The following is a 19,423-nucleotide window of genomic DNA, read 5'->3' on the forward strand; positions in this document are numbered from 1 at the left end:
TGACGCCACATGGAATAGGCACCGTTCACTGACCAGAGGGAGCTGCGTTGCTCGCTGTGGGCCGTCTCAAGATGGCTTATATTGACCGCTAGAGGCCTGACTGGCTGCCCAGGCGGCGCTGCGAAAACGGTGCTAAAAAGCGCCCCCTACGACAAGTTCTTTGGTTTCGAGTAGTCAGACAGGCGGCCGCATGCAGGACTAAGCTCAGATGCGCAATGGAGCCGCCGCTGTCGGTAGTGCTGCGCTTTGGATCTCGGCCAATTTCTGGCGTGGCTGAGTTCTTCAGGCCAAGCAATCTGCGTAAACGCAAGAAGCTCGTCAACGTCAAGTATGTTTACGACGTGCAGGAGATTGAAGGAACCATTTCGGCGCGCTGCAACTCGCAAGTGCAGCGATTCTCATACGACGTTGAACTCGAGTTAAGATTTACGAGGCATGCTCGCGCGATTAACGACAGTGCATAAACGAAAAGATTGCTGTTAAGAAAGCCGACATGATTTGCATTACACGACGAAAGGGAATCAAGAAAGGTGCAGTGACGAAGGCTAGCCGTCGGCGGCCCGAATGAGCGCATTCGCGTCGTGTGCCGTTTTCTGCCGCATTCAGTCGCAAACACCCCCCCCCCCTGCACGGTCGTAATTTTCAACATTTGCTTCTAGGGAATTCGTCAAATTCTGTCAGCGTGCGGTGGCGGTCGAGAAGCGACGGCGCGCAATGTTTACAGCCGGCCGCTGGAAGCAGCCGGCTGTCTCGTTTCGCACGAAATGCCGGCTGCATATCCTCGTGATCGCCGTCGGCAGCCACGGCGTGCAGTCTGGACTGCACACAGGGAATATATACATATATAAACGCGTGCACGCGCGTACGAAAAGTAATCAGCACGTTACGTTGCAAACCACGTTTTACTCGCGTACTCACTTCACGCGTCGGACGGCACGTATCCAGCCGTTCCGTCGCTCCACTTCGTACGGCTTTCAGAGGAACCAGTAAAACCGCACATTAGGATCCTTACCCCCATGTTCGAGGCAATTAACCACGCAACAATAACGGCGGCGACCGCGCTTCGGGACGGCGCGCTGCTCAGAACCGTCGCCCAGACCACCTGCTTTCGGCACGGTTTGTTGAAGCAGGGATCGCTCGTCAAACATGTCAGACTCTGCAGGCATAGCGGACAAGTTCCTGCGTACGTTTTAAGCACTTTTTGAGCCTGAAAACTAGGCGCAAAATTAAGTAAAACGCTTAAAGCAACTGAGAACTGCGTAACTCGCCGGTCGGCGTCCATTTTTGACTACCCAAGCAACTTCGGCGCACGCCACCAGGCTCCGCCACAGTACTCAAAACTCCAGCGCGTCAGCCCTAGGGGCAGGCAGAAAATACACGCTCGCACGCGTCCCCCCTTCTGGCCCGGCCACAGTCTGCACACTCATGCAGAGGCGAAGAGACGCGCATCGCGTTTGATTTTGTCACTGGACCGTCTCAACGTTGCTTTCTTTATCCGCTAGGCTGTGCGTTCTGGCGCTAAAGTATGCACGAACTCCATGGCTCGGCGTGTAGGCGCCTGACGTATTACTTTTAGGGGCGAAGCTCCTTAGTGTGTGGGTCTGTCCCTCCTCTGCAGTATGTAGTAGTAGTAGGTAGCCACCTCTAGTTCTTGGAGTGTTCACTAGATGGCACTGTCGTAGCCACCTCTAGTTCTCAGAAAGATCCCCAGATGGCGCGGAGGCGCTCGCAGCGTTGCAGATGCGTGCTCTAGCCCCTCCCCCCCCTCTCTCGCCTCGCGAGGCCGATGCAGGCAGCGTCTGCTAGCGAGTTTCTTGATTGAAAAAACCTACTGCTCGCGCTGCACAACCGTTCGCTGACCACCCCGTATATATAGGCACTGGATTTTGACCACCAAGGTAGTGCCTGTGTGAGATTTCTCCTGTGCGTGATTAAACAATAAAAATTCGCAGTGTACATTTAAAATTAAAGTGATCTGCAAGTCGCCATGACTCTCATCGACCCTTTAGTATGAACGCGCCCAATCTCACGTCGTTGATGATGTACTGGGCAGAATTCACAGAAGATTCACATATAGCGCGTGTCATTGGTGGAAGGCAATCGTTCGATTTAGTGTGGTGACGTACGCTAGGGGGACCATTGTAGTGAAGGGAGTACGTAAACCAACAGTACATAAAACGTTTGATGTTTAATATAAACACGGTGTTTCTCACGTGTTTAATTGATCATATACTGGGAGAATTACTCAGATTATTCACGGTTTACCGACGATATTTTTTTCGGAGCTTCGCCCCACTCATCATCATTCACCAGAGGATATGCTGTGGATTTTCTTTTCTTCTTTTAGATGGTGGTGGTGATGTGTGGTGTGACTACCCTTACTGCACATGCGCATACCCTCTCCACACACCTCCTCTCCACTCACCCTTTCCACTTCCCCTCTCCCATTTCCCCTCTTCACTTTCCTCTCCCCTCCCCCTTCCTATCTCCCCTACCCGTGCGCCCCGTTCTTTTTGCAGAAGCCATATTGTATTGTTGCCGAAAGCCTCTGAAAAGGAAAAACTTTGTTCTTTTGAGCGCAAGACTAATATCGCAGTCAGCTGTTCATTAGATCAACTTCGCAATGTATTCATCAAATCAGTTGCATTTTTGTGATATCTATCCTCATTGGCTCTCAGAAGATTTGTGGAATGAGGGAAAGCTCCATTGAAAACAACATACAGGTCGCTGGCACAATTCTTCAGTACCACTCTGGTTGTCAAGTAACAGCTTGCCATGTTACAGTTGACCTCGCAAACGCAGTCAATTGTGAGAGTTATTCACTCGTGTTTTGCTTTATTGAACAGCGCAATGTGGGCTCCTGTTTTGCTTAGGAGTACCAGAGTTTGTTCTAATTGTTCGACTCGCCTAGATCTTAAAAGTGGCCTCTCAAAACGCGCTTCTATTTACACGTTTCTATATGCTCTTCTGTGAAAGAAGGCTGGCCGATGTTACCACTGCTGTTGACTTTTAAAATGTGAATAAATGCCTCAACCACACGAATGCCTTCCATTTTCTACGACCGTGGGCATTGGCTAACAAAAATAAAGTTATGAACATGCCACGAGATCCTTGATATTTTGATTTAAAACCAGATATATTTCTCTAAAAATTGTCCACCAAGCAAATCACTTCTGCTCAAAATGGAAGCGGATTTTAAAGGAATAGCAACGTGAAAATTTTGACCTGTTTTTTATTTGCGTCAAGTCAACCACTGCAGGCCATCAAGAGACTATAAAATGTACTTGTGAGCGTGAATGCACCGTAAAAATAAAGTAAAAATTTCCTTCAAAGGTAGTTTCGGTGCCCACAATAATATGACGTCATGTGATGGAATGAGCTTCTAGTCTCTTGCTCGTGCCAGATATCGTGACGTTTCCATGGCCGCTCCTCTCTGTGGTTCTGTTATGACGCACAAACGACCATTTCGTATTGTCACGGGGTCGTGACGTGGACGAAGACCGCAGGAGACGTGTCCGACATGAAAGTCTTTATTTGGCCGAACTTGTGGCCGAGAAACGGAAACGTAATTTACACCAATACACACTGTATGCACTGATAGCGGCGAACAGAACGTCGACCGTCGATCAACTGACAAGCGGTGAAGCGCGTTGGCATTTAAACATGTGCCGTCGAATATTCCAGCGTTATCGCTGGCTCTCGTGCAAATTCTAGAATAAGCTCGAGTGTGCGCGTCTTGCGCGCAATCTTAACAAAACGATCTACAATGATCGCGAAGCTTCTTGAACAATGAGGCTCGGTTCGCGCTGAGCGTTTCTGACCGTTTTTGTGGCCGAAAACCGAATACCGCAAAAGTGATAAAGAAACGCACGTGGCAATGCCCCCTCTGAAAAAGCATCGTCCTGATGCTTAAAACAGAACGCGGGTAGGGGGGGTGGTGGGTGGCCAATACATGCAACAATAAATAACAAGCATAAAGCAAGAAAGTACAATAAACAATAAGCAAAAGTACAGTCCTCAGATTCACTAACGCGCGTAATATGGCTTCAGACGCACGACATGGACGACTTCAGGTCGCGCACGGTGCCGCTGAGAGTTCGTAATGCCGCCAGGGACAACCTCGAAGTCGAGGGCGCCGAGGCGTCGAAGTACCCTGTACGGTCCGAAGTATCGTCGAAGAAGCTCCTCACTAAGTCCCTGTCGGCGTATTGGCGTCCTTGCCCATACACGGTCACCGGGTTGGTATTCCATGTGGCGTCGTCGAAGGCTGTAGCGGCGGCTGTCAGTCGTCTGCTGGTTCTTGATCCGTAGGCGCGTGAGCTGTCGTGCTTCTTCGGCGCGCTGTAGGTAGGTGGTCACGTCGATGTTTTCCTCGTCGGTCACGTTTGGTAACATGGCGTCGAGCGTCGTTGCCGGGCTCCGTAGACCAACTTGTATGGCGTCATCTGTGTCATTTCTAGTACGGCCGTGTAGTACGCGAAGGTCACGTACGGAAGGATGGCGTCCCATGTCTTGTGTTCGACGTCGACGTACATGGCCAGCATGTCGGCGATGGTCTATACGATGCTCTAAATATTATTTCGTATTATTCTCATGCAGACTTGCTTTTGTACAGTTTATTTTTCCTGATAAGAGTCAGTGTTCGAATGCTATTCCCGGGAATGTCCGCGAATGCCCTTTTGATGACTTTCTTCCTCGCTTTGAATTGTTGTAGTGTGTGTGAAATTCTTCTTTTTTTTCTTTTTCCACTCCTGCTAGAGCCAGAACTTCGGCTGCAGTACGTATAAATAACTTCACCGACTATCACGATACTGCCTAATGCGAATTATGAGCGGAGCTTCGTGTTGGGGCAACGCCAACTCTGTATGGAGTTTCGGCTATTACCAATTGTAACAATGTAACTTCCGTTACATATTGGCATAGAAACTGTCAGCTGTTCTGCGCCATTACTGAAACCAGGGCCGCCATCCTGTACCATGCTCACACACCAAACAGTCGCACCATGAAATAACGCAAATAATATAACAGCCAGCCTAGTTAGGAATTAATTTATGTAAGCACCACATAGAACTATAACCTTCCCATAGAAATGTAATTCACATAGTTGCGTCGTCCAATCACGTTCACACAATTTCGTGATGCCAAGTCTTAGCTTTGTGTGTACACTTGGTAATGACGCTACAGTAAATATACTGTTGGAATGCTGATATGGGGGCATGAATACGTTTAGAGGTTTAAATGTAGAATATGAAGAAAACACGAATATGAAAAAAATTGCGCGCAAAAGTTGGTATGCAAAAGAAGTTTAAAAAGGCGTCAAGGGTTCTTCTTTAATATTTTGTTTGCGTTTTACTTAAGTTCGTATACAACAAACATTTTTACTGGAGGAGGGAATAAAGAAAAATACGTGCAAACAAAACCATTCGGTTTCCAAATCAGAGAAGAAACTCGGCCGACGCGTTTCCTTTCGTCTTCGTCCGCGATCGTCGTCCGCCCTCGCATGTTTTCAATAGCACAGGAAACATACGAATCGCGGTGCGGTGTTATCGCCCTTGGACTTTATACGGATCCTCACGGTGACGCCAACGGCAAAAGTGTGCTTGGAGTGCTTATATAATTGCTATTGCAACGAAGGCGACAAATATAGGTGCAATTTTTCAAACGCCAGGAAACATTTTCTCACACAATATTAGGTGCACATTATGTTCCATCCGATGGTACCACCGTTGCTTTAATTATGCATATTGTCTAACGTGAACGTGAGGAAAATGTTTTCTTCGTGAAGGCATGAAATAATCGAGAGCCACAGCTCCTGCATGTACTACTTTACAAAAAGCAATGGGTTATCTTCTTTTGCTTGCCAAGCGTTATTGGTCACCTTGACGCTGGAGAAGACTTGTTTGTGTACTAAGATTATTCTCGAATAAGTTACGATCACATGAAACCTTCCTTGCTTTTCTTCGCTGGCTTGTCCTGATCAAAAGGAATGTGAGATGGAAAAAAGTTACTGTCGCTGAGTCGACGCAGGCAGCTAAAGCAATGGAAAATTGTTCAAGCAGAGGTATAAGACAGAAAGCAGGAAATAGTGCTGACTGCGAATAGTAAAGGGCTTCAAGGAAAAGCGTCCACAGCGGATACCTGTTGTAGCTGAGGTCGCGTTTATTTATATATTTTATATATTTCAATATACTGCAGGCCAGTTTCGCCCAATTAGGAAAGGCAGTGCACATAAAAAATACAAGGACAGTATAACACATGCAGTGGCGCAGCCAATGACTAATCAATAGTATTGCGGTATTATACAATGCAATAAAAGGTGAACAAAAACAAAAATCAAGATAGAATAATTGGGTAATAAATAATAGCAATTTTATACAGCAAAATGAAATGCAACATCAGCAGCAAAGAAACCTCGAACCTAACAGAAAAGATGCTCTTCCTGAGACTGCACAAAATTTGGCGAATTTTTTTACTGAATCTGAAAGTGTATTCAAGTCTCCCATAGTACTGGGGGGAAACTACGCTTCAATGCATTAGTTTTTGCGAAAATTGGTTGCTGTGAATGATGCCTAGTGTGTCTTGTTTGTCGAGTTGTAACAGGGTAGATGTATGGCGAATCAGTTATGTTCAAGTTACCAGTGAAGGTTGTCAAGAAATTTCATGTAATTAAATTTGCATTTGGAATATAAAGAAAATATTTTCTTTTTGGTCATTAATGCCCTTAGGGAATCTGTACTATCATATTTATTAAAAATAAATCTAGTGGCCTTGCGCTGAATAATTTCCAGCTGATTAACCCTTTGTGCGACAGCGTGACACATACGTCGCAGTTTTCCATCTGCAGGAAAAATTTTCTGCCACATCTGCCGTTGCAATTAGCGCAAAGAAAAGTCACTCATATCTTACCTAAGTCTTCCTATTCTCGAAGAAAAATCTTTTACGACACTTTCGAAGGGCGGAAGTAGTGTTACAGTGACATTGATTTTCGATCAATTTTTCTGAATTTTACTTCATCTTTACATAGAACGAACCTACCAGTCAAGAAACCTACCTCTTTGTCCTTCACCCATCACTTATATTTCTCGAGTAAGCCTGGCGTGAGTTAAGTTATTCGTCAAACATTTAGTTGGATGGGTACGTATTCGAGCCAGATTTGAAAGCAGGGCTCTAGCATGTTATGACACTACTGGTTCAGAGCACATGGGGCAAAAAGAGCTGGTTCTGAATTACAGCGTCGTTAAAGGCTGCTGAATAAGTTCAACCGCGTGCTATTCCTTAACGTGAATATCAGTATAGTAATAGCAACTAGTTTTCATTTGCTGCATGCAAAACTGCACGCCGTGAGGTATGTTACTTCTTCACAAATACTACGACACCATTTAATAAAAGGTGGACTAAGGAAATGATAAACAAAGGGATGAATGTCGTACAGGTCGGATATATTATAAAATGGCAATCGTGTCAAATTCTAGAGCTTGAGTTTCTGAGCAAGATTAAGAAACAACAAACCTCCCAAATAAACTCGGCGTTTTTTGTGGTGTTTAAATTGTTACGCTGAGCGCAGCTTCGGGGAGGTTTTTGCCAAGTAACAAATTGTACTCCTTTACTTAGCCGAAAGTTTACGGCAGAATTACAAGCCGATGGGAATGCAAGCGTAAAAGAGCTAATGTTATGGGACTTTTGAAGTAGAAGTGTGCTTTAAGCACATGGAAAGAGCATCGAGCATTTTTAAAAGACCCCCCTCGGAGGAGCGTAAGAAGTCTATACATGCGGTGACTGTGGACGCCTGTGGATATTAACTTATCTATTCTAGTTCTATATCCTTTAAACCCTTTTCTCTTTTTTATATAAGAGCGTACACAAATAGCTAGGCGTGCGTGGTTAATATCACTTTATTTATGTTGTTATCTCTCTGAAAGGGCCATGAAAATGAAAGTCGTGTTGGGTGGCATAGTCATGGTCAAATGCACTGACAAGCAGGTTGCGTATACACCGTTGAATATTTTTTTTTAAACAAGCATCAACATTTGAATTATATAAATGCATATAGTGTTATAGAATGGTGAAATATCGAACTCGACTACTGGCCAGAAAATCGCGGGGTCGAATGTCGGCGGCGGCAGCCGCATTTCGATTGAGGCGAAATGATGCCCGTGTTGAATTTCCCAGGCGCATTTTTTCTTCTTCTTCTTGTGGGATGAGCGCGGGAAATTCAACAGCCCGTGTACTCAGGTTTAGTGCACGTCGAAGAACACCAGGTGGTCAGAATTTCCGGAACCCTCCACTGCGGCGACCCTCATAATCATATCATGGTTTTGGGACGTACAAACCCGACTTTATTATTATTATTATTATTATTATTATTATTATTATTATTATTATTATTATTATTATTATTATTATTATTATTATTATTATTATTATTATTGTTATTATTAATATTAATGAAAGTAAGTCTTTTTCTTGCGGTGAACCCCGTTCTTCTCGTGCTAGGGATGAATACCAATGGTCGTTAAAGGCTCACAAAAATCTATGTATGCATCATACGCTGCAGTAGCAGTTGGCTCAGCTGCAGATACGCAGTGAACCATTATGCAGTCTGCCATAGGAATCCTTTTGAATCAATACACAACTTGTATCACCTATTGATTCACATGTGGCGTTGCAAACAAGGTTCTTCGTAGCAAAACGCACCTTAAAATCGCTTCGAAATAGGATAAGAGCGGTATTCTAGTTAACACGTCCATGTCTTCTTACGCATGCGGAATAAAGAATTCAGCATATAAACGGCACTATGCATTGGGAGAAAGAACGTCCATGCATCCATGCAATTTCGCAAGCAAATGCTCAGGAACGAAACGGGGAAAGAACCAGTTCTTGTGAGTGTTTTTTTTTTTCTCCGCTCCACTTCCAAATCTGTGACGCGGTAAATTCCACTGGCTGGCAGCTTCCACTTCCCTCGCTACGTCCTCGACAAATTTTTCTAGGGACGTTCCGGGGCGAAACGTGCCACAATGGGGGCGGTCTTGGGAGCGTGCCACAATGGGAGCGTGCCACAATTGGAGCAGCCCGCCGCATTACGAAGTGCTTGACTGACCGTTGCCAGACTGTGATCGCAACACCGTTAAGGAAACGAAATGGCCGCGCGTGCTCTTCCACGGTAGCGCACAATTGCGGTTCCACGATTTGAGTTTGCTGGTGCAAAAACCAACACCTTTATCGTATGTGCGCACATCTGTTTCAATATTTTCTTTATGCTTGGGAAAACCAAGCCCTCTCTATGGTTGACTTATCGGCTGTACTGACATTGCAGAAAACCAAATAGAGTGAAGAATATTTGCAACAAAGGAAGAAACACCGGGGCCGCACATATTAACATCTGGCGGAGTGCTTGGGCTGTGATTTTTCAAGAGAACCTTGTTTTAATGCACTGATTTCAGTGGCGGCATCGTATGCGCAGAACCCTGCGCCCGCGAGCGTGCGGGCATGTTGCCCTCGAAGTTGAACCGGAAAGACGCGTATTTGTGTGTGCCGTTTTCGAGTAATTGTTGTTCTCTCAATCGTGCACTTTGGGCCATCAGCCATTTCTTATATGGCCATCTGATCTTTTATCGAGGTCACCTCTCATTTCACGTTACCACATTTCGTTGTTGCCTGGATATGAACGCATGCCAGTCGTTGTCGCCTGTAGCTACTGAACTGTTGCGTTGCGAAGTAATTGGATGAAGATCCAAATCCTGGCATCGATGAAGGTAATCGTTTGGAGGGAGCTTTCGCGCAATGCTATAGAAAGGAGGAAAATGTGTAATGCATCAGGCACACACACACGCCCAGCTTCAATACTCCCCATTTTGCCGACAGACTCAAAGCTCGCGAATTTCGTTTTACTTGTTCATTTTCTTATTGACTAACCACACATATTTTTTCAGTGTTGCGGAATGAAGAGGAACAGAGTAGCCGAGGAGTCACACACCTTCTTAATAGAGCCGATATTAAGGACTGAATACTCTGCTACGGGGTACGGCAAGCTGTTCCTAAATAATCGAGGATTTCGACTGCCACGGAGCCGAACGTACCCGGCACTGCTGAAAAAGCTTATCCTCAAAAGCCTCCGTGATTGCTCATTGGAATTTGGTTGTCATGTCTGAATATTTTTCAACATTATTGGAAGCTCTATCATGGAAGACTATGGTGAAATTTGTTTTCTTTGTCTTGACATGCTTTAGCTGCAATTTCCGAACGCGAAATAAATATCAGCGGAGATTGTGAAATTAATATTTATTTTCCAAAAGGAGTAGCACCTGAAGCTCTCGCAGCGATTCTTTTCTTCTACACTCTTCTGTCCCTGGCGATGTAAATTTGTATTTATGCAGAGGAAGACCGCTCTTGCGTTGTTTGCAGACAGCGTCTTTAAGGAAAGCCTTGAGTGCATCATTAAACGCGAAAATTGAGTGTCGGCGTCCCGCGGGGCCAGCATAACACGAGTAATGCAAAAAATAGCCATCGCGTGATGACGCTCCAATATGACGTCACCATGACGTCATATATAGTCAACTTCGTGACGTCATTTCGCCACTATGACGTCTCATGTGAAATCATGGCTTGGTGAAACGTTGGCCGATCACGGAGGCAATACAAAACTAGGTGAGGTGCACAAATGTTGCAATGCCTCCGATCCTTGAGGCAATGGAAAACCCCGCTAGGGGCAGAAAGCTTTTCAGAGGCTCGCAGGGAAGGACCAATGCAACGGCTAAGAAGAAAAAGAGGAAGAAGCCGACTTTCCTGTTCGAATCGTCATGGGCAAATGCATAAATGACGTTGTGAGTGTTTCTTCTTTTACCTGCACTGATGTATCATCAATAACTTTCACGGAAACGTTACAACTCTCCACACCTAATGGTGCCGACGTCACTTCAAGCTTAGGGTGTGGGCGTCAGAACATGTGGCTGCGCAAAATAGAAAAAAACGCCAGGCCTGCGCTGAAGCCGCAGCACAGTCACAGCGAAAGCTGGAAGAGCGGCGTTTCTAGAGCCCGTTAAGCTCTCCTGGGGCTACAGTACAAGTACATTAGAAAGGTACCCACTACGCCAATAATCACAATTTTTGTGAAGTTGGGAAGCACCTACTAAGCCATTATTCGTCATTCTGCGGAGAAGCCAGGCACCAGATACACGTCTCTAAGGCATTATGTGCACTTCGTTGACGCGACGACTGATGACGATGAAGAATTATGGCTCAGCCCTTTGTAATGGGTTGGAATCTTTAAACGGCCCACCAGTTATGTAATTTGCATTGGGTGACGCCCGGTCGCTTTTTCCCTCTCCCGTCATGCTGTATAACATACGTTGGCGTGGGAGAGAGACGGGGGGTGGGTGGCGAAGAACTTTACTAAGACCCCGAGGAAATGAATCATGCGCTTATGAGCTTCCTTGGCAACCAATACAAGTGCACTTGCGAGGAACCCACTACGCTATAAATCATTGTAATTTTACTGAGACCCCGAGGAAGTGGATCATGCGCTTATGGGCTTCCTTGGCAACCAATACAAGTGCACAATACAAGTGCACCTACTACGCTATAAACTACGCTACGCTATCTCCTATCTATGACGCTATCATTGTAATTTTTGAGAAGTAGGGCAGCAGGCACTGTGCCATTTTTCGTCATTCTGCGGAGAGCGTTGGTACCTGCTAAACGCATGTAAGACATTATGCGCACTTTGTTGATGCTGTGCCTGATGAAGATGAAGAATTATGGCAGAGCCCTTTCTAATGGGTTCGAAGCATTGAACAACCTACTCATTGCGCAATTCGCATTGTGTGACGCCTCGTTACAGAATTCGCGTTGTGCGACGCTTGGTGCCTATTTTACTCTTCTACCACGCGATATTGCATATGCTAATGTGGTTCCTTCCCGACATGAAGCCTGTATAGGCCCTTTTTGCAAAGTAGTTTCAAGCACCGGCATGGCTCAGAGGTTGAATACTGGGCTCCCACGCAGAGGGCCCAGGTTCGAACCTCGTTCCATCCTGGAATGTTTTTCTGATTTCGATTTTTTCTTATTTCGAGCGATACTGGTTACGGACACCGGCGGCGGCGGCGGACAACTACGGCGCCAAAAACGGCCGGTGAAATGATCTCACATCAGCCTTCGCTGTAAAAAACAATCAAACAAATTATCAGCAGAAACATCTCACTGCTCTAGTACTGCGTTAGTCTGGAGTGAGTTCGCAGAGAGCGCCTGGAAAAACAAACACTACAAGGGTTAACAAATATAGAAAACCGTCACAGTTCATCGTTTGTCTTAGTTATGGTTTCGTATAACGTTTTGGCAGTCGCACGCCATTACTAAACCCAGGGGACCCTCCGGTAGCTTGTTCGCATACAAAAGAGATCACGCTGTGAAATTTATTCGAGTTCTCTTACACTCGGTTGAAACCTCTGAATACGTTTATAGACTCTCGAGCTAGAACCATCACCCCGCTACAAAAGATAACTTGCATAGGTGCTCCTTCTAATTACATTAACTCATAATGGTGAAGTCAAGCATTGCTGCTTGGATGAGATTGTCGAATTTTCCGCTATACTTTTTTATCGTTGCTGATAGAGAGAAAATTTCATTGTGCCGACAGATTTTGTCAAATGTTATGACATCTGTACTGAGCCAAAAATAACGTTATTCATAATCATTGACCTGTTGTATTCCAAAGTGGCTAGTAATTTCTTTAGCTGGCATTTATGCTGACGTTTCGAACGAAAAGTTTCTTGTATGACAGAGGTACATGGCAGGCGTAGCTAGGTCCTCTGGGAGGAACTTACATTTATCACTAGGCTGTGACTAGTTATAGCGGAGTTCTCACTTTAAGGAAGACCTAGCTGCAACTGCAGAGACCACATGCCGCTCTTCTGCAGTAGAGTACCATTTAGTCGCTTGCAACCTCAGAAAAAATACTGTGCAGTTGTGGCTGTGTCACACAAAGAAAAATATTAAAAAGCTGCATAGATACCCCAACCAATGACTTTGGTTCACTTCTGTGACGCCAAGTCTTTCTGCGTGTTTGGAATAGATGTAGTCAGTCATGCAAATGTACGTCTGTGACGCTGGTTTTAGGAAGACACGTTGAATGTCCAAGCAAATTTTTTCAGATGTCACATGGTCGTGACGTAGACGAAGGCTGCAGTCAGTACGTCCGAGATGACACTCTTTATTTGGCTGAACTTGTGGCCGGGAAGCAATACACTGATAGCGGCGAACAGAGCGTCGACCATCGATCAACTGACAAGTGGTCAAGCGCGTCGGCCTTTAAACAGGCGCTATCAAACTTATCAGCGATATCGCTGGTGGCGGCGTTTTCTCTCGACAACGCTGGAACATTCGCGTGCGGCGCGCAATCTTAACAAAACGATCTACAATAATCGCGAAGCTTCTCGAACAATGAGGTGCGGTTTGCGCTGAGCGTTGCTGACAGTCTTTGTGGGCGAAAACCGTATACAGCAAAAGTGATAATAAGAAACGCACTTGGCGATATGTTCTGATCGCACTAATCATGCAAACAAAACATACTAGACAGACAAGGAATATTTATGTTCCTCGTCTAATTTATGCCCTTGTCTAATTTACGTCCGCCGTGACTGTACAGTCGCTACGGTGCTCGGCTGATTACCAGACGGTCGGCACTTCGGTACCAGCATTGGCAGTTACAATTTCATCGAGGCAAAGTGTTAGAGGCCGGTGTACTGTACGATGTCAGTGCACGCTAAAGAACACCAGATGGTCGCAATTTTCTGAGCCCTCCACTACGGCGTGTTTAATAATCACATCGTGCTTTCGGCACGTAAAACTCGAGATAATATTAATATATTTTCCGATATTCCGGTTCTTAAGACCAACCGCTGGGAGGTACTTGCGCTACGTAAGGAAAGCAGCCAGCACGACTCTCAAACAAAGGGCAGCTGCACCGCAGTTCTGTAGTGGATGTTATATTCGTTTTTAGGCTGAAGTCACAAGAGTGAGACGCTTATATTTTCGCGCACGGAAAACGTAAGTGCTAGACACCATGCAGATGTACATACTATTGTTCGGATGGATGAATGATATGAGCATCCCCTTTAAAAGGGCGCGGTGACATGTGTGCCACCAGGCTCGACCAAAAAAAGAAGAAAGAACTTTTTACCCTTGTTTTTAAATTTTAGCCTAATCTCTTGTCTACTTCGATTACATGAATCTGACTATAGAAAAAAATTAAATTCACAACCCAGTTCAATGCCCCTTTACGGCAAAGTGTCCTTATTTTCCCCACTATTTTTGCCGTGTTTCTCTAGTTTTCTGGCGCCAATACTCTAACAGTGGATTACTTATTTCTATCGTGCGTGTGTTGAGCTTTCATTGTGGTCCCTAAAACACAAGGCTTCATGTAGGCTCGTACTCAAACGTACACCTGCGTGGATATCTCCACATTCAATCAGAACATTCTCCGTCGTTTCCTTATCTTCCCCACAGCATGTCCATTGTTCGTCTTCTTTACTGAATCTCGCTTGAGAAGTGCGCGTTCTAACGCAACCCGACCACGCTTCAAACAGTAAAGCGCTTCCCCTTGAATTATCATAAAATTCCATCCTCCTGATTTCGTTTTTACCCTTCCGGTAGTTATTCAGAGCCGTTTTTACTCCACAGATTCCGTCCAGTAAATTCTGTCCGCCTCACTGACTTTTCGCTTAACGCTCCTTGTTGCCACATCGCTTATACTGCCAGCCATATATTTACTGGTGAGCCTCCTAGTTCTTTCTCTCCACTGTGTGTTAACGGTCTTCCTATACGAATATCGGAACACCTTCTCTGCCCATCTACTATCTTCTCAAACTCTACTGTCTTCTCAAACAAAGTGTCCCCGCGATGTGTAGATGACGACGCTTGTAAAGTTCCGCCGTTTTCTTGACATGTGAGCTTCCATGAAGCTTCGTTACCTGTTCACGTATTGGCCTCGAGGAGTTACGGAGTCGCACTCTATCGGACGCGCCTCGATTGCGTGCTAGGCAGGATACCGCCGGCGGCTACCCATAGGTTTTGCTGTCGGCGCTCTAGAAAAACACCTCGCGGAAGCCCTCCAGGGCATTTCTGTAACTACTTTCGCAATGAACTGTGTTCTTCACTGTCAAAATAATCATTTTCGACGAACTGAAAGCACAAGATAGTCTACAGTCGCTGTCTCTGCAGAAAACCGAGCACCCGCTTCACGCTGTCACCGCGTTGGAGACCCCTGAACCAGCTTCTTGCGTGAAAGGTAGTCTCGCGGAGTGCAAACTATGTGAAATATCTCGTTAGAGTAGACTGCCTGTATAACCAAACGGAGCATAACAGAAAGAAGCCTCAAGCCAGCAATCGCACGGGTTAGCGACGACTGACGGTGCCTCGGCATGTGTGAGAGTCTGCATGTATGTTCCTACTGATGGTTTCGCGTTTGCTACGAGCGCGTTTTGGCACCGCGCTGTGAACTTTCGGCCGCAAAATATGAGAATTTGCGAGTAAACAAACAGCTACTGTTGCGCGGACGCTATCAGAGCAGTTCAAAAACAATGTCTTTACAACTGTGGCTTCGGTGCGCATGGCAACTTTGTGATCTGCTGTCCCGACGATTCAGTGTATTTTTTTCTTTTTCGGTCTAAATTCGGGTACGTTTCAATGTCATTTGACAAGTTGTCTCGCACTGCGCATTGCTCGGTCTTCTCAGCGGGCAAATGCCGCTGCTTCTGTTTCTTTATTCAGCGCATTCGTTTCGTTTGGTGCTCACACAAACGTGAGCAAATGCGACGCCTTTTTTTAATGCTCCTTAATTATCGTTCCGTTTGCATTCCGGTGAACTTGCCGCTCTCTGTCATCAACAAATTCATAGACCAAAGCTTCACCACTTCGAGATTTCACCACTGGTGGAAGGAGAACCAGTCTACGAGACCGAGCATGTAGTAGCATGCGACGCCTAGGAAAAGAAAGAAAATACAGTAACGTTTGCCGGACTTGTTCTGCAAACGTCGGCTGTGAACTAGGACCCACATGAACTTGAAATAGCGGTGAACAAAATAGAAGGTATTGCAGCAGCCAGCAGCCGCAAAACAGGATAGTAATTATTTGGCGTGTACACCAGCAATTTTGGCAGCAGTGTCGTGTCTAACACCAACAGGGCGGCATCATTCCCACGTAAATAAATGAGGCTCCAAGAAAATACATGGGGTTGGCCGGTGGGCCGATCACGGAGGCAATGCAAAATTTATGTAGCTTATGAATCAATGCATGCCTTATTAAATGGGAAGGTTGCCCGTCGGCGTCCCGCGTCGGCGGCGTCAACACGAGTGATGCAAAATAATCGTCACGTGATGGTGTCACCATATGACGTCACAATGACGTCACAGATCGCCAAAATATGTAGCGTCATTATGACGTCACAAAATGTGACGTCACATGATGACGTATTCACACGTCATGGTCGCTTCGCATTGCCTCCGTGATCGGTCACGGAGGCCGTGAAAAACCGCGTTAGGTGCAGAACGCTTTTGGAGGGGGGCGCGGGAGAATCAGTACATCGACTGACAAGAAGATGGCATTAACCTACTAGTCATCTTTAACGAATGCATAAGGGACCCTGTGCGTTTTTTAATTCAACGTATCTAAACAATGACTTACGCATCTGCAGCCGATTTTGTGGACGCTGAGCACGGGGCCGACGATCAAGAGGTCGCATTGGAGGGTTCTGATATGGCATCGCACGCGGTAAAAGGTAGTGCTTTTACCATCCTGTGGCAGATAAGCATCATCTGCCGGCGGGAAGCGCGCGCGAGCCATCGTCTCAGTGCGCGCTGTCTGCTACTCACCGAACATCGCAGGCCCGACGCAGTAACAAAAGTCTTCGTCGCGGAAGTGCTTGTTGTACACAAGCCTCATAGCCGATGGCTACTTGCCGGTTCTTAGCTTTACAACCCATGCTTCACGCAGTTTCTTGTCCCGCGGTTACCAGTGCAGGCTGACACTGGGCTCCTTTGCGTAAGCGCGGCACCGCGGCACCGAGCGGTAGAGCCCCATGTTCGTCGCCTTCGGAGGCAGCCACTCTATTACAATGGTTTCAATTGAGTAGAAAATGAGAGAAAATTTCCGAATTTGAATAGACCGCAGCGCATGTGGGACTTGAAACTCGTTTTCAAAGCACGCGGCAGTGCGCCGCAAGCAGCCGACGCGGCCGCTGAGACCACGTGATCCTGCCAAGCACGTCACGCCGACGGTGGCGCCGGCGTTTCCAGTGGTGGGCCTCGAGGCCAATACCTTGCAAGCAGCGAGAGGACTATCACTAGCGCAAAGCTGCTTTAGTGATAAATATACACCCGTGAGCAAAAGTATACGGAAGACGGAAGCGACGCCGTCTAGTCGCGAGCCGTCTGCTGTCGAGAGCATTGCTATGATGGCGGGTGGTATGACGTTGGTGGTGGCGGCGGTGGTGCCTGGCGGCCGAACTGCTGCGGCGGCGCGGCGTGTTGACGTGGGTGAGGAGGGGGGCATTGCGTCGGGCTGCATCAGCGTAGCTCATGGCTTGCGGCTGAGGCAGTGGAGGTTGAAAGTGGCCCAGCGACTGCTGTATTTCTGATCGAACGACGTCTGCGATCGAGTCCACTTGAGGCTGTGGTCAGGGTAACAGCTTGCGCAGTTGCTCCCGCACGATCGCTCGGATATTTTCACGCAGGTAGTCGTAGCCGAGAGTATGAACAGCTGGGCTGTCTTCAATCGGTCGCCGATTGTACTGGCGGGTGCACATTTCCAGCGTCTTCTCAATCGTCGTCGCTTCTCAGAAAAATTCTTCGATTGTCGGGGGTGGGTTCCGCATCAGCCCAGCGAAGAGCTCTTCTTGTCCTCGGACATGGCAGGGTCAGCGTGGCGAAACTGTCGGGTCATTTCGCATGCAAAGATGGCCACGCTTTCATTTGGGAGTTGGACCCGTGTCTCCAGCAAGGCGGCAGCCCTTTCCTTTAGGACGAAGCTTGCGAACGTCTCCAAGAAAGCGGTGGTAAAGACGTCCCAGGTTCGAAGAGTGAACTCCCGATTCTCGAACCAGGTCCTTGCTGTGGTTTCGAAGTAAACGTAGACGTGGCGCAGCGTGTCCTCGGAGTCCCATTTGCTGAATGTTGAGACCATTTCGAATGCCTCGAGCCAGGTCTGGGGGTATTCATTTGGAGATTCATGGAAGGTCGGCGGCTCTCTGGATGGTTGCATCGCTATTGCTGCAGGGGACACCGCGGCCGTCATCGTGCCTGTTGTCTTCGTCGCCGTGCCCTTTGTCTTGCCCGGTAGGTGTCCGTAATGGGGGGGTAGTCCTTTTAGTCTGCAGCTAGCTCGACTGTCAGTGATGGTGTGGGTGTCTTTGCCACGAATTGGGCTCTGTTCACGGCTTGACGGGAGCGTCCGTAACATGAACGCAGAGCACCTCCACCAGATGTCACGCGGTCGAGACCTCGACGAAGGCAGGAGTCGGCATGTGTAACATGAAAGTCTTTATTTGGCCGAACTTGTGGCCAGGAAACTGAAAGTCAAACTACAGCAATGCATGCTGTACCCTGATAGCGTTGAACAGAGCGTCTGTCGTCAAAAAAACTGAACATCGCTGGGATGCGCCGTCTTTCATATGTCAGACATCGAACTTTCCAGCCTTATCACTTGTGGTGGCGCAAGCTCTGGAATAATCATGACTCTTCGCGTCATGTGCGCAGTCTTAAGAAAATGATCTACTACACTGTGCAATCTTCTCAGACATACTGGCGCGCTTTGCGCAAGGCAGCAGCTACACGTGCTGCTGCCTTGCGCAAAGAGCGCCAGAATATAATGGCCGGTAACAGAAAACATAGAAAGAAAGGAGTGTGTGTGGCAATATTACCATTGGCCAAGTGTCTGTCTGAGCTTGTGAGCGATCATACCATTAATATCACAGTAATCACAAAGCTACCGTCCATACTATTATCAAATGAACAAAATAAATAGATGTCGCTAGTTTTAGCTGAATGATGTGAAACAGCTTTGCTTATCACCTACAGTTCCAAAATGGAATGTCACCTCAATATTTTAATTGTGAAGTTCTGAGTTTTCGTATGCTGAGAACTGCTTTCTGCTTGCGTTGCTGATAAACGCTCTTGTGTGTATGATATACATCTGTGTGTCTGTGAAGCGGCATAAACTAAGAGTGGGAAAAATCCCTGTCTAAATCATACCAACATGTAGTCACCGCCAACGAAAACATATCTAGTGATCAGATATGCCTAACCAAAAGCGCGCTAAAAATATGCCTAACCAAAATAAACACACTGTTTTCGGAGGTTTTAGGAGCAATCAACTTTAAAACAAATAAGTGCAACACTTCATTGGCAGCGCTGGATCAAGAAGAAACAAACTTTGC

This window comes from Rhipicephalus sanguineus, chromosome 9 (assembly GCF_013339695.2).
Source record: "Rhipicephalus sanguineus isolate Rsan-2018 chromosome 9, BIME_Rsan_1.4, whole genome shotgun sequence".
NCBI classification, from domain to species: domain Eukaryota; kingdom Metazoa; phylum Arthropoda; class Arachnida; order Ixodida; family Ixodidae; genus Rhipicephalus; species Rhipicephalus sanguineus.